This window comes from Suricata suricatta, chromosome 13 (assembly GCF_006229205.1).
Source record: "Suricata suricatta isolate VVHF042 chromosome 13, meerkat_22Aug2017_6uvM2_HiC, whole genome shotgun sequence".
Lineage (NCBI taxonomy): Eukaryota > Metazoa > Chordata > Mammalia > Carnivora > Herpestidae > Suricata > Suricata suricatta.
Genome location: NC_043712.1, coordinates 85,611,072 through 85,623,802, shown reverse-complemented (window position 1 = coordinate 85,623,802; position 12,731 = coordinate 85,611,072). Strand labels below are relative to the sequence as shown.

Below are 12,731 nucleotides of genomic sequence, written 5' to 3'. Positions count from 1 at the left end.
TCCAAGAGACAGAAAAAGGAAGAAGCAGCAATGCCTTTCTAACTTAACGCCGCGCTGCCGATGCTATTGTATTCTGTTAGTCTGCAGTGGGTCACCCTGTCCAGCCCACACTCCAGGGATTCGGGGACGGAGGGGGAATTTGGTTCCACCTTTTGGAGTACCTACATTTTGTGGACGTATTTAAAAATGGCCACATGTAATGACTCACAGTGATGAGCTCAGCAAACCTGGAGTCACTAAATCTGGACCATTCCTCCATCCCCATGGTGAGCCTACTAACCAATGGAGTAAGAAATACACAACAAAGAATGTGGAATGTCATGATGTCATAAACTACATACTTCTTAACTGTGAAGTAGAGGTCATTAGGAAATACCCTCAGAAGAATTTCCTATCAGGAAAAAATAACAACCCCAAACCAGAGGGTCAATGGACTTCCTGTTACAGGCTGAAGTGTGTTCCCCGCAACTATTTACACGTGGACATCCCAGTCCCAAGTGCTGCTGAAAGGGATGGTATTTGGAGATAAGACTTTAAATGGTTGATCAAGATGAGGCCCTTGGGGCGGGTTGAGGCCAGTTTCCTAATGAGAAGAGGGAATTTGGACACACAGAGACACTGAGACACTATGCAGACGGCAGAGGGAGGGCAGTGAGGACGCTGTCACGTACGCACCAAGGAGAGCGGCCTCGAATCGACCCTTCCCTTACAGGCCTCAGAGGAAACCAAACCTGCAAACACGTTCACCCTGGACTTCCAGTCTTCAGAAAGGTGAGAGAACTAATGGGTTGTTTAAACCGTCCAGTCTGGTGATCTGTTATGGTGACCCTTGCACATGATACATTTCCTAACAAGATCTTTTTGTCTCAATTTCCAAACACTTTTCTTCTCTTATAAGCTATTTATATATTTATCTATAATATATATTTATATACTTGTCAGCACACAAAAAGAAGACCCACAACTGTTCCCTGTTATGATGTTCTACCAACCACTTTCTGATTTTTTCCCCTACCCTGAATGGTTTTGTGGCTGAATAAATGACACTAGTTTCTCTAAAATGCGCCCTTTATATTTATTTTCATAATTACCAATCTGTGATGTTTATGTGTCAACCTGACTGGGCCACAGGGTGCTCAGATTTTAGGGTGACTATCTCTGGGTGTTTCTGTGACGGGGTTTCTGGATGGGTTAACAGGTGACCAGTAAAGCAAATCGGCCTGGCCAACGCAGGTGGGCGTCACCTGACCCACAACCTTACCAGAGAAACCAAAAGGTGATGTAAGTGAGAATTTGCTTCCTCTGCCTCACTGCCTTCACGCTGGGCCTTCACCCATCTCCTGCCTTTGAATTTGGACTTGGACTGGACCTCACATCATCAGCTGGCCCCACTTCTCAGGCCTCTAGACTCCGGCAAAAGCCACACCACCAGATCCTCTGGGCTTTCGGCTTGTTGGCTGCAGCTCTTAGGACTTCCTAGCCTCCCTGACGGCACGAGCCAATTTCTTATAATAAATCTCTTTATATGTAGTGGATTGATTCTGTTTCTCTGGAGAATCCAGACTAGTATACAATCATTCATTATTTGAGTGAAAAATGGGGCTGTCACCATTGAGTATGAAGAGAGTAAATATCAGATAGTTAGAAATCCCATTTCCGTGCTGATTTAATCATACGACATGCCAAGCTCCTTTCCCCTCATTAAAATAAAGTGTTATACAGTCGCATTTCATAAACTTTCACGTGCCACAATTGTCTCACTGGAATCACTGATGGCCTTGATGCTCTAGAAAGTTTTAAATTATGACCAAATCATAGAGAGCCTTCCTTCACTAAAGGAAAACCAAATTAGGATACTTCCATCAACTGATGCTGAAAGACTAATTCCTTCAGAATCAAACTGCTTGAGTTCTAAGAAAATAGAAATGAATCAGATTAAAAATAGGCAAAGCTCCCCCCACAGCACAAGCCTACACCTGTCTTCCCTCCCGGTATGGGAGATGAACTGTCCATGACCTTGTCAGGGCCTCCCCCCCCCCAACCTGGCCAAGATGCCCTCCTCTCTCACCCCCTGGGAAGTCTCCCTCCCTCTCTGACTCTGTTTCCCTTCTCTGGATCAGGGAGAACAGAGACAAGAAATGAAACATGTTTCCCTTCTAATCTTGCCTTGTCAGGTCCCCCTACAGCTCCTGTCCCATTTTGCTGTCTCTTTTCCTTGACAGCAAAGGTGACAGAGGAATGCATGTGATTATTGCTTCTAATCGTTCTTAAACTTGGTCCAGTCACTTCCCTGAAGCTGTTCTTGTCAAGGTCACAATGACCTCTGCATGACAGAGTCCACAGATTGCTCCAAAGCTTCACCTTTCTAGAATTACCAGCACCATTTAGGCTGATGGGCACTCTCTTCTTGGGTGCTCTGTCCTAACTTGGACCCAGGACACCTCCTTAGCCTCCCTGCTGCCACACTGGCCACTCGTTCTATTCTTTGCTCTGCTTTCTCCTTAATGTCTCTGACCTCTAATACTTGGAGGGCTGAAGACTCAGGTTTCCAACTGCTTCTTCTTTCTATTTTAGTGAAACCCATTCTCTCAGTAAACGTATCCAGTATCATGGTGCCAAAGATCATCTAAATACTGATAAATTCCAAATGTACACCTGCAGTGTAGACAGCTGGCCTGAGCTCCAGGCTTGCATACACCACTGTCCACGGGACCCACTCTCCTCTGTACTTTTAGGACCCAGAGCAGTGGCCAGGACCTAACGGCCACTAAAGGTTTGTGAAATGAATAACCAAGTGAACAAAGAAATGAACGAATAAAGCATGAACACTGACTTGTCACTTCACTGTCTGCATAACTTTGGGCAAGTCCCATAACTTCTGTCCGGACAGTCCTCACGTAAAGTTAAAGATAACCAGCAGGGCCTCTCCAGGCCAGTGTGAGAAGTAAGTGTGACGAGTTTGCAGAGAGAGAGGCAGTCCGGAGTGCATGTTATCTCCACGCTGTTCCCCCTTTCAGCTCAGGCTCCTGCGCCGGGGCACACCCCTGGGAGCGGACCGCTGGCCTTTGGGAGGTGACAGCTCGCAACCTGCAGGTGCAAGGCCACGTGTGTCCCGGGAACTGCGCTAGCTGGACCAGCCCCCCAAGAGGTGATACTCAGAGCCTCACCCCTACCTCTGCCCCTGCCCCTGGCTGCATCATAGCTTCCCTGCTGCAAACCTGCCCCCAGGCAGCCCCTGTGCCCTGGCTGGCCCTGGACACTCCACTCAGACCACAGTGCAGCCACCAGATAGGCATGGCTGGGCCACGGAGCCACCAGGCTTCCTTAGAAATGACGGATTCCCCAGGGGACTCTTCCAATGCAGGGGAAGAGTGACTTTGGCTTCCGAGGTGACAGTCCTGGTCTTTACACCCGACGAAGGCCAGAGGACATTCTCCACACCCCTCAAGACCTCAGACTGGAGGATACCTGCCAAGGGCACGCACTGCTGACCCCACCTCTGGGGTGGAGCACAAGGACTCTGGTCACCATGCAGAGCAGCTACTGGAGAAAGGAAGGAGGCGTCCTGTGCTTGGTGGGAGCCTGGCCTCAGACAGGCCAAGGAAAAGCCTTCCAGGACCATGGGGTTTTGATTAAAGATACCTGAAATATGCAGGAAGCTTCTATTCTACAAATGCCCAGGGTTTCCCAGTCAGCCGTCTGGACGCAGGTGACAGGAACCTTTCTCATGCTCTTGATTTCCAGAATGTCCTTCTCTGCCTGGAAATCCCCTTGTCCCTCGGGAGCACCCCAGAGGCTATCCTCGCCCTGAAGCCATGCTCCCCGACCCTCAAAGACAAAGATCTTGCCTCCAGCAACACGGCGTGTTTCACTTGCCTGGACCGTGAGGCAGTGCAAATGCTCCTCCTCCAGATGAGGGCTCCTTCACTGGCTCCTTCTGGCAGCTTCTGTCCCATTCTGGGAACCCCAGTGCACAGCTCACACCCAGGGGATGAGCGGACTTCCAGCTCAGGACAGGGGAGGCAGGATGAATGCGGGGGGTCACTTCTTTCTTTATATAACTACAATAGGTTAAAGATAATTTTTTAATGCCAAAAGCTGGGACATATTTAAATATTAACATTTAAAACGGAACAATTAAACATGAATCCGTGTATAATTGTGATGTTCACAAGGTAATTACGCATGAATAAAAACTGTGGCTCCCCAGTGTAAGGCAAGCGATCCGGGCCAGGCCTGGGACACACATGCCCGGTGCGTGATAATGGAGTCACCACAGTTCAGTCTCTCAAAGAGATTTCTGTGTTTGGCTGAGTTACCTCGATCAGAGAGGAAATCCAGAATATAAATGTGGGAGTTTGTGAATATGCACCTCAAGCCAAAGGGGCTGTAGTCTGTCCCTAGGAAGGGCCAGGCTGTGGGCCATGAGGTCCTCACCGTGAGCCGGGACGACTGGTCCTTACTGGAAGAGGAGGCGTATCTGAGGGCTAGGGCGGCATTTCTGTGCTTGGGTGAGTTCATGTGATGAACAGAGGTCAAAGAAGGACTTATTTCTGAAATACCTGTAAGATAAACTCTAGGGATTGTTAAGTAAGATGATCATGTCAAATCTGAAAACAGGATGCTCTGGTCATATCACCCAGACGTTACTTATAAGTCTGTGTGTAAAGCGCTGTGTGGTCAGAACCCTCCACCTGCAGAGAAAATCGAGCGAATCGCCGCCGCTGTGATCCGGGATGGAGCTAAAAGCAGGGGCCACCGGGCTGCCAAGTTTTATTCACTATTTAAGTTGAATGTGCTCGACTTCATGCACATTAATTAACTTGTTTACTCGTGGAGACAGTATTAATTGCAGTATTATTTGACTAGATTTTGTTTTCCTGAAAGGCCAGTTTCAAATGAATCACAGCAGCGAGATTGTGCACGCTGGCTCCTAATTAAGACTGGGCAGTACCGATGCAGAGAATTCAAAGAAAAGCCAATGTCTTAAAGAACAACGCTGATGCTTCCGCAAATGACAGCTTCTCCTCAAGGGAGGACAACTGTGACTTAACCTGATGCAGTGGGGACCGTCGCTCCGCGTCCGAACCGAACGGGAGGATGAAGTTAGCGCTCATGTTTCGCAGGGCTCGCTCGGCTCCCGGGAGAAGACGACGCTGTGACGTCGGCGCCGCGGTGACGTAAGCGCCCCCCCCCCCCCGCCCCCCGTAAGGCGCGCAGCGCAGCGATTGGAGGATTCGCACAGCAGCCGCGCAGGCGCGCTGAAGTCTCAGGTGTGGGGCGGAATAGCCGCAGCAGGTGTCCCTGGCATCCGTCTGTCTTCTGTGCAGCGATTAAATGGGGTAAAGTTTAGTGGTTCGTTGTCCCGTGGCTACCAAACAGTCAGTCTTTCGTAAGGACAGTGAGTGGTTTTTTTCTCCAAATACCCTTTATTGCATTGCTCTCCAGGAGACCTCAGACCACGTGGTTCCGCGCCTGCCGTCAGTTTGTGGCCTCCCGCTCTTTGACAGCCACTTATCATTTACTTTTTCCTGTTGCATAATCTTACACTCTTCTGCCCTCGATTTCTTTTTCTTACCTGTCTTTAAATTGTGCTTAGGATGTGGCTGTGCACTTACAGACACAGAGAGAGAGAGAGAGAGAGAGAGAGAGAGAGAGACCCCAGAAACTTCAGGGAAAACACACCCCACCTTTGCCTGGTCAAAGTCGTGTTTGACAAGAGGCCTCCACTCCACTTTTTATATTTAAACAAACATTATTTCACGTGGCCTTCCTGTAGATCAGATGAACGTGAACCCAGACCACTCTGGATGGTGGAATCTAACTTCAGTGCCGTAACTCTGACATTGTGAGGAAAACCATCAAATCGACAGAGAAGAACGAAGAGATTTTTGAGACCTTTTTACTAAGACCAACACACCTAGATCTCCTGGGGAAGGGGGGGGTTAAATTATGTGTGAAATTTGGAAGTAGATTATATATTATGAAAATATATGTGAAACTTGGAAATACAAAGTATAAAGCATGAAATAAAAGTATTAAAATAAGTTAAAATAGACTAAAAGGATTGACAAATTTAAAACTGTTAAAATTAGCTAATGCATGTAAAAGTAAAGTAATATTTTACCTTTGCTAGAAAATACGTATAGACATATGCATACTCTGTATGTATACATGATACATCTACAAAGGCAGACTCAGCTACCTATTTTGTTGGGCCCAGTACAAAATGAAAATGGAGGCTCTTTTCTTCAAAACCCCAAGGAAGAAAATTCTGTTAAAGCTAATCAGCACAAAGCTTTCTTCTTTCTTCTGATTCTTCTCTCTCCAGATACTAACAGTATTTTTTATTTGTTATATATTGTGCTAAGTAAAAAAACTTAAACAATGTATTAGCATGGGGGCACCTGGGTGGCTCCTTCAGTTGAGTGTCTGACGCAGCTCACGTCATGACCTCGTGGTTGGGGAGTTCCAGCCCCATGTTGGGCTTGCTGTCAACGTGTCAGCCCAGAGCCCATTATAGATCATCTGTCCTCCTCTCTCTCTGCCTTCCCCTGCTTGTGCTTTCCCCCAAATCAATAACTATTAAAAAGCAAATATATATATATAATCATGAATTTTACCATTTATTTTTATATTTCATGATGACAGTTTTAAATGCAAAAAAAGAGAGCATTTAACCCCTCTGCCGAATCACCTTAATTGCACAATTTGTATTTTGTAGCTTATTGTTCAGAGTGCCTCAAACCGGCGAGAAGACACGAATGCAAGCCAGTCTCAGAAAGGGCGAGAAGACGAAAGGAAGGGTTCCCCAGGCATTAAGTTGGCCTCAGGCAGCACTGCCTATGCATGGGGTGCAGGTGGGGGGGTGAATATGACACCTAGGACTTTCGTGGAAGTCATACGGGACCCCAATTCCAGGATTTGTAAGATAAATCTGGATGAAGGACTCAGAGGAAAGTGTAATATTGAGCATTGTGTTGTCTCAAATAGACAATCAAGCAACGTCTAAGAGTCTGTGGGGAGTAGGTTCAGAAAGCAGAGTAAGGGCCATCACCCACAACAAGTAAATACTGGGATGGGGAAGAGTCTAAGTGTGCTACAAGCCCATTTATCATTGTAAGAAGCCAATAGATACAGTCTCAGTAAATACAGTACATAATGCGTGCTTTAGATGATACCCAATTCTACATCAAAAGAACAGGCAACAAAGGGAAAGGTAATACATCAGAGTACATTAAAATGAAAAATGTCTGTGCATCAAAGAACACAATCAACAGAGTGAAATGCAACCTATTGTATGGGAGAAAACATTTGCAAATTACATGAGAGATTAATATGCAGAACATATAAAGAATCTGGCTGAACAATAATAACCACAACAAATGCTAAAAAAAAATGGGCAAAGCACTTGAATAGACATTTCTTCAAAGAAGATATACAATACGGATGGTCAATAGCACATGAAAAAAAGGCTGAACCTCATCAATCACTGGGGAAATGTAAACCGAAACCACAATGAGATTCTATTTCATGCCCATTAGGATGGCCACCATCAAAAATAAAACAGGAAATGAAACAGTGTTAGCAAGGCTGTGGGGAAATGGAAACTCTTGTTCACTGTTGGCAGGAGTCTAAAAAGGTGTAGCTGCTGTGTTAAAACAGTGTGGAGGTCCCTCCAGTAATTAAAAATGGAATGACCACATGATCCAGCATGTCTGGATATATGCCCCCAAAGAATTGAAAACAGTATCCTGAAGAGGTACTTGTACATCCAAGTTCATATCAGCATTACTCACACTAGCAAAGAGGCAGAAGCAACCCAAATGTCCATCAACAGATGAATAAATCAACAGAATGTGCTCTATAGATACAAGGGACTATAAGGGAGCCTGAAAAAGGAAGGAAATCCTGTCATATGTTCCAACATGGACAATCCTTGAGGACATTGTGCTAAATGAAGAGTCACAAAAATCAAATACTGTATGATTCCACCTATACGAAATCCCAAGAATAGTCAGTCCATAGAGACGGAAGGTAGAATGCCAGAAGCCCGGGGCAGAGTAGAAAGGGAAGCTGATGTTTAATAGTCATAGAGTTTCAGTTTTGTAAGATAAATTGGTTGCACAAGTATATGAATGTACTTAACACAACAGAATTGGACACTTGAAAACAGTTGAGATGGTATCTTTTCTGTTATGCACATTTTGCCAGAATTATAAGTTTTTAATTTATTTGAAAGTCTAATCAAGAGAGGGGTGCCGGGGTAGCTCAGTCGGTTAAACATCCGAGTCTTGATTTCTGCTCAGATCACGATCTCACTATCGTGAGACTGAGCCCTGTGTCAGGCTCTATGCTAAGCGAAGAGCCTGCATAAGATTTTCTCTTTTTCTCCCTCTCTCCCTCCCCTGCTCACTCTCTCTCTCAAAAATAAATTAATAAAAATTTTTAAAAAGTCTAAACAAGAGAAAGACTCCATCCTATTAACTATTCTTCAAACAGTTTTATCATTTTGTAGAAATATTTTGGACATCAGTACACACTGTGTTGAAGAAATATTTAATTGAAATTTAGTAATTCATTTGTAATTAAATAAACTACTAATTATTTTGTTCATATAAGATTGTTTTTACAACTCTTAATAAAATTAGTAAGTTTGTAAAAAAAAAAAATTATGCTTTGTCTATATTGTCACGCACCCACCATTGGAGGCATCCGAAATGCAAGGTACCAAATGCAAATGGTTTCTTAGGGATGGGATTTGACATAATTTCTTTTTAAATTTCTTCCCTGTAGTTTTCTGTATTGTTTGAACTTTAAAAATAAAACTGTGGACATTTTCAATCTGTTATGTATTTTAAATTTGGTTTTAACAAATTTTCTCTTTGGCATGGGTATCAAAACTGGGCACTTTGTTTTCTTTATCTAAAGAGTAGACATAGGAGCCAGATGATCTATAATGTTCCACATGATAAAAGCATAGTTCAAACTCCTTTTGATTTAAATAGGAAGCCTTTCCTCATCTTCATTCTAAAGGACATGAAACTAGATGTTATAGAGAAATAGCAGAAGTTTGCAGCTGAAAGGAAGTACTTTAAGCAAGTGGTACTTTAAAAAAAAATGTTTACTTTCAGAGAGAGTACAAGTAGGGAAGGGGCAGAGAGAGAGAGGGAAAGAGAGAATCCCAAGCAGACTCCATGGGTAGCACAAAACCCCATGTGGGGCTCGATCTTATCACTGAGAGATCAGGACCTGAGCCCATATCAAGAGAAGGATGCTCAACCAACTGAGCCACCTGGGTGACCCGCAAGTGGTACTCTTTAAATCAAAGGTTGATATGTCCAAACATGCCAACATGGACCATAAAATTAAAAACCAAAGGTAATTTCTTAATATATAAGATTAGGCAAAAATATATATAACCGTGTGAAAAGATAACAGAATTGAGCAAACATGAGGACAATTGATCTCACTTACAAACTGACATCTTAGTCTTGAAATGCTTAATGGACTGATGAATGCTTGGATTCAATTTCTAAGGAATGGCGTCTCTGGCATGACAGAAGCTCAGGGGCGGGGTGGGAGGAAGAAGACAAAATAAGAAATCTATCTATACAGGACACCGTCTTTAATAGATTTTTAGTAAACACACCTGCTGACTTTTGAAATAATTGTGGTCAAATGAACAGAAAGGTAAGGGCTACCAGAATTTCTTTGGGCTTTATAGGACACAATGTAACATGAAGCGTGATGCAAGGCTGTGAGTATCAATGCCTAATGATACTGGATGTTGGAAGAAAGCTACAGCCAAATGCAGAGAAAAAAGTATTTTGACAAGCTCTAATTTCCTTGTGTTCAATACATTCAACACATGAGGGAGTTAAAGAGTGAAATAAGATCAATAAGTTAAAGAAATAGGAATACAGAATATGCAGAATGTTATTTTGGCTGCATGCCCGACTAGCAATTCTCAAGAGAAAGCAAGTGATGCATTTAGAATTTAAAGGGTCCTGAGAAACCATTCCAAGTATGGAGAGAAAGAATCTGAGGTCCAGAAAGTTTCAGAAGTCACTGAAAGCACATCAGTTAGTTATAAAACACACGCAGGGACCACTTACAAAGAATCCCCAAGGACGGGAAACTGGAAGACCCATCCGCGCACAGCAGGGACTCTGTGCGGGGCTCTTCCCGCCAAGCAGCAGATGAGGGAGACAGCAGCCAGGGCCCTTGTGTGGACAACAGAGGCAGAGGCAGCCACTGTTGCTTGTTAGGGCTGTCTCCTGCTCAAGGTCAATCTCCCTAGCGGTGGAGTAGACAGAGGCAAGTTCATAGATAACAGCTCCCAGGAGAGCAGTTACAAGAGGATAGCAGTGATGGGTGCCTTGGAGTCACAACTCCCGCTCTCACCCAGCAGGCTTCTCCTCTCCACTTTGCGCGCATCCACACATGAGTCGTCCTAAAATAAAGTAGTTTTCTTTCTATTGCTCCCGTATGCAGTAACATTCTACCCTGTAGAATTAAAATAACTCTATGCATTTATTTTATTTAACATTTATTTATTTTTGAAAGAGAAAGAGCATGCGTGCAAGTGGGGGTGGGGCAGAGAGAGACGGAGACAGGATCAGAGAGACAGGGAGACAGAAGAGCCGAAGTGGACTCTCTGCTGACAGCAGAAAGCCCCACTGGGGGCTCAAACTCACAAACCGTGAGATCATGACCTCAGCCAAAGTCAGATGCCCAACCAACTGAGCCACCCAGGTGCCCCAAGGATCTTACGCATTTAAAGTGAATATCAGGGTGCCTGGGTGACTCAGTCGGCTAAGCATCAGATTCTGGATTTCAGGCTCAGGTTTGTGAGTTCGAGCCTGGAATCGGGCTCTCTACTGTCAGCGCCAAGTTTGCTTCGGATTCCCTCTCACCCTCTCTCTGCACCTCTCCAGCTTGCTCTCTCTCTCTCTCTCTCTCTCTCTCTCTTTCTCTCTCTCTCAAAATAAATAAATAAAGGGCACCTAGGTGGCTCAGTCTGCTAAGCATCCAAGTTCAGCTCAGGTCATGATATCACGGTTGGTGAGTTCAAGACCCACATCAGGTTCTGTGCTGACCGCTCAGAGCCTGGAGCCTGCTTTGGATTCTATGTCTCCGTCTCTCTCTGTCCCTCCCCCACTCATGCTTCATCTCTGTCTCTCTCTTAAAAATGAAATAAACATAAAATAATAAAAAATAAATAAACTTAAAAAAATAAAGTGAAGATGATTATCTATTTCAAACAATTGAAAAAACCATATACACACTAATAAGGTTAGAGGAAAATTAAACAAATTTAAAGTTAACTAGTTTTAAAAAAACAGAGTGAGGACATAGGAAAGCAAGTCGAATGTGACTGTGGGCTTCCAGTTCAGCTCTGAGTTTTCTTGAGAACTGAGTGGAAAAGAAAAAGAATCAGTAGAGGTTCCCGATTGTCTGACTGTCCCCAAGATGAAAACAACAGTTGATCAAAGGAAACACAGTGTTTCTTAGCACTGACCTCCAAGATACATTGTGACATGGAAGGCCACGTGTAAGCACATTTCTGTGGGAAACTGTGTTGTGACATTCATAGGTTGTTACACTGTCCCTCAATTACTGACCTAAGCATGCCTGCTCTCCATAAATTGAGAATTATTCATAATCTGACTCTTGCATTGTTCCGAACTGCCACTCTCTTTTCCAGGCCGGCTTGCAGCCTCACCCACCCAGGAGGACACCCTCCTCTGTGCTCACACTCCTGTGACTTTCTTCTTTCTACCCTTTCCAATGCTCCACGTCATTTAACCCTGAGGGGAAAGGGGCCAGACTATTGTAGAAAATACCATTTATCCCCAGGATTCTTAACATTTTATTGTATTCATCCAACCTCAACACATCAGGTGAAGGATTCTTGACTCCAATTGACTCCGTTGTTTGAACCCTTATGTGGGTACTTTGGGCTTCTCTACTCGGACTTTCACTGGAAGCCTATATATGATGAAAATATTCTTCAGGAATGAAGCGGATATCAACACATTCTCAGGTGAAAACTAAGAAAATTTGCTACCAGCAGACCTACCCTGAAAGACTGTCAAATGAAGCTCTCGAAATAGAAAAGAAATGATAACAGGTGGAACTTTGAAACATCAAGAAAAAAGGAGAATAATACCCAAAAGTGTGAGTACATACACTTGTACATACGTACTCCTCTTGCATTTTCTACATTATGTTCAATCGTTGACAGGAAAATTATAATATTGTGTGACTCTTCATACATATAGAAGAAATATTTGACAATTGTAGTACAAACAGAGGAGAAAGAGAAAATGTTTTCTACATCCCATTTGAATGGATAAAGTGGCAGCACCAGCAGGCTATGAGGGGTCACGTCCATACATGTCATGTAACACCTAGAGCGAGCCCCGACAGGCTATGCAAAGAGATACACTCAAAAGCACTATAGATAAATCAAAGTGGACTCTGAAAACTCTTCAGGTAAACCACAGGAAGGCAGAAAACAGAGGAGTAAAAACAAACACAAAAAAATCAAAAAGTCTTTAACCCTCTTGTGTCAATAGGATGTTACATGTAATGGTTATGAACACATCAATTCAAAGACGAAGATTGGCAGAGTGGAATAAAACACATGACTCAACTATTTGCTGTCTACAGTAGACTCACTTTATGATAATGTAGGCACATTAAAATTAAAAGACTATATCATC

At 43.9% G+C, this 12,731-nt stretch overlaps 1 long non-coding RNA gene across 2 annotated transcripts; it reads left to right on the top strand.

Moving 5' to 3' along the window:
- The first annotated feature begins 389 nt into the window (after positions 1 to 389).
- On the top strand, positions 390 to 6,018 carry LOC115276449. Of its 2 annotated transcripts, none has more exons than XR_003901941.1 (3): positions 390 to 771; positions 4,893 to 5,180; positions 5,780 to 6,018. It is a non-coding gene; the product is annotated as an uncharacterized LOC115276449 (long non-coding RNA). The 2 variants fall into 2 exon arrangements; XR_003901940.1 differs by having other exon boundaries at positions 4,888 to 5,180.
- The last annotated feature ends 6,713 nt before the right edge of the window (positions 6,019 to 12,731 follow it).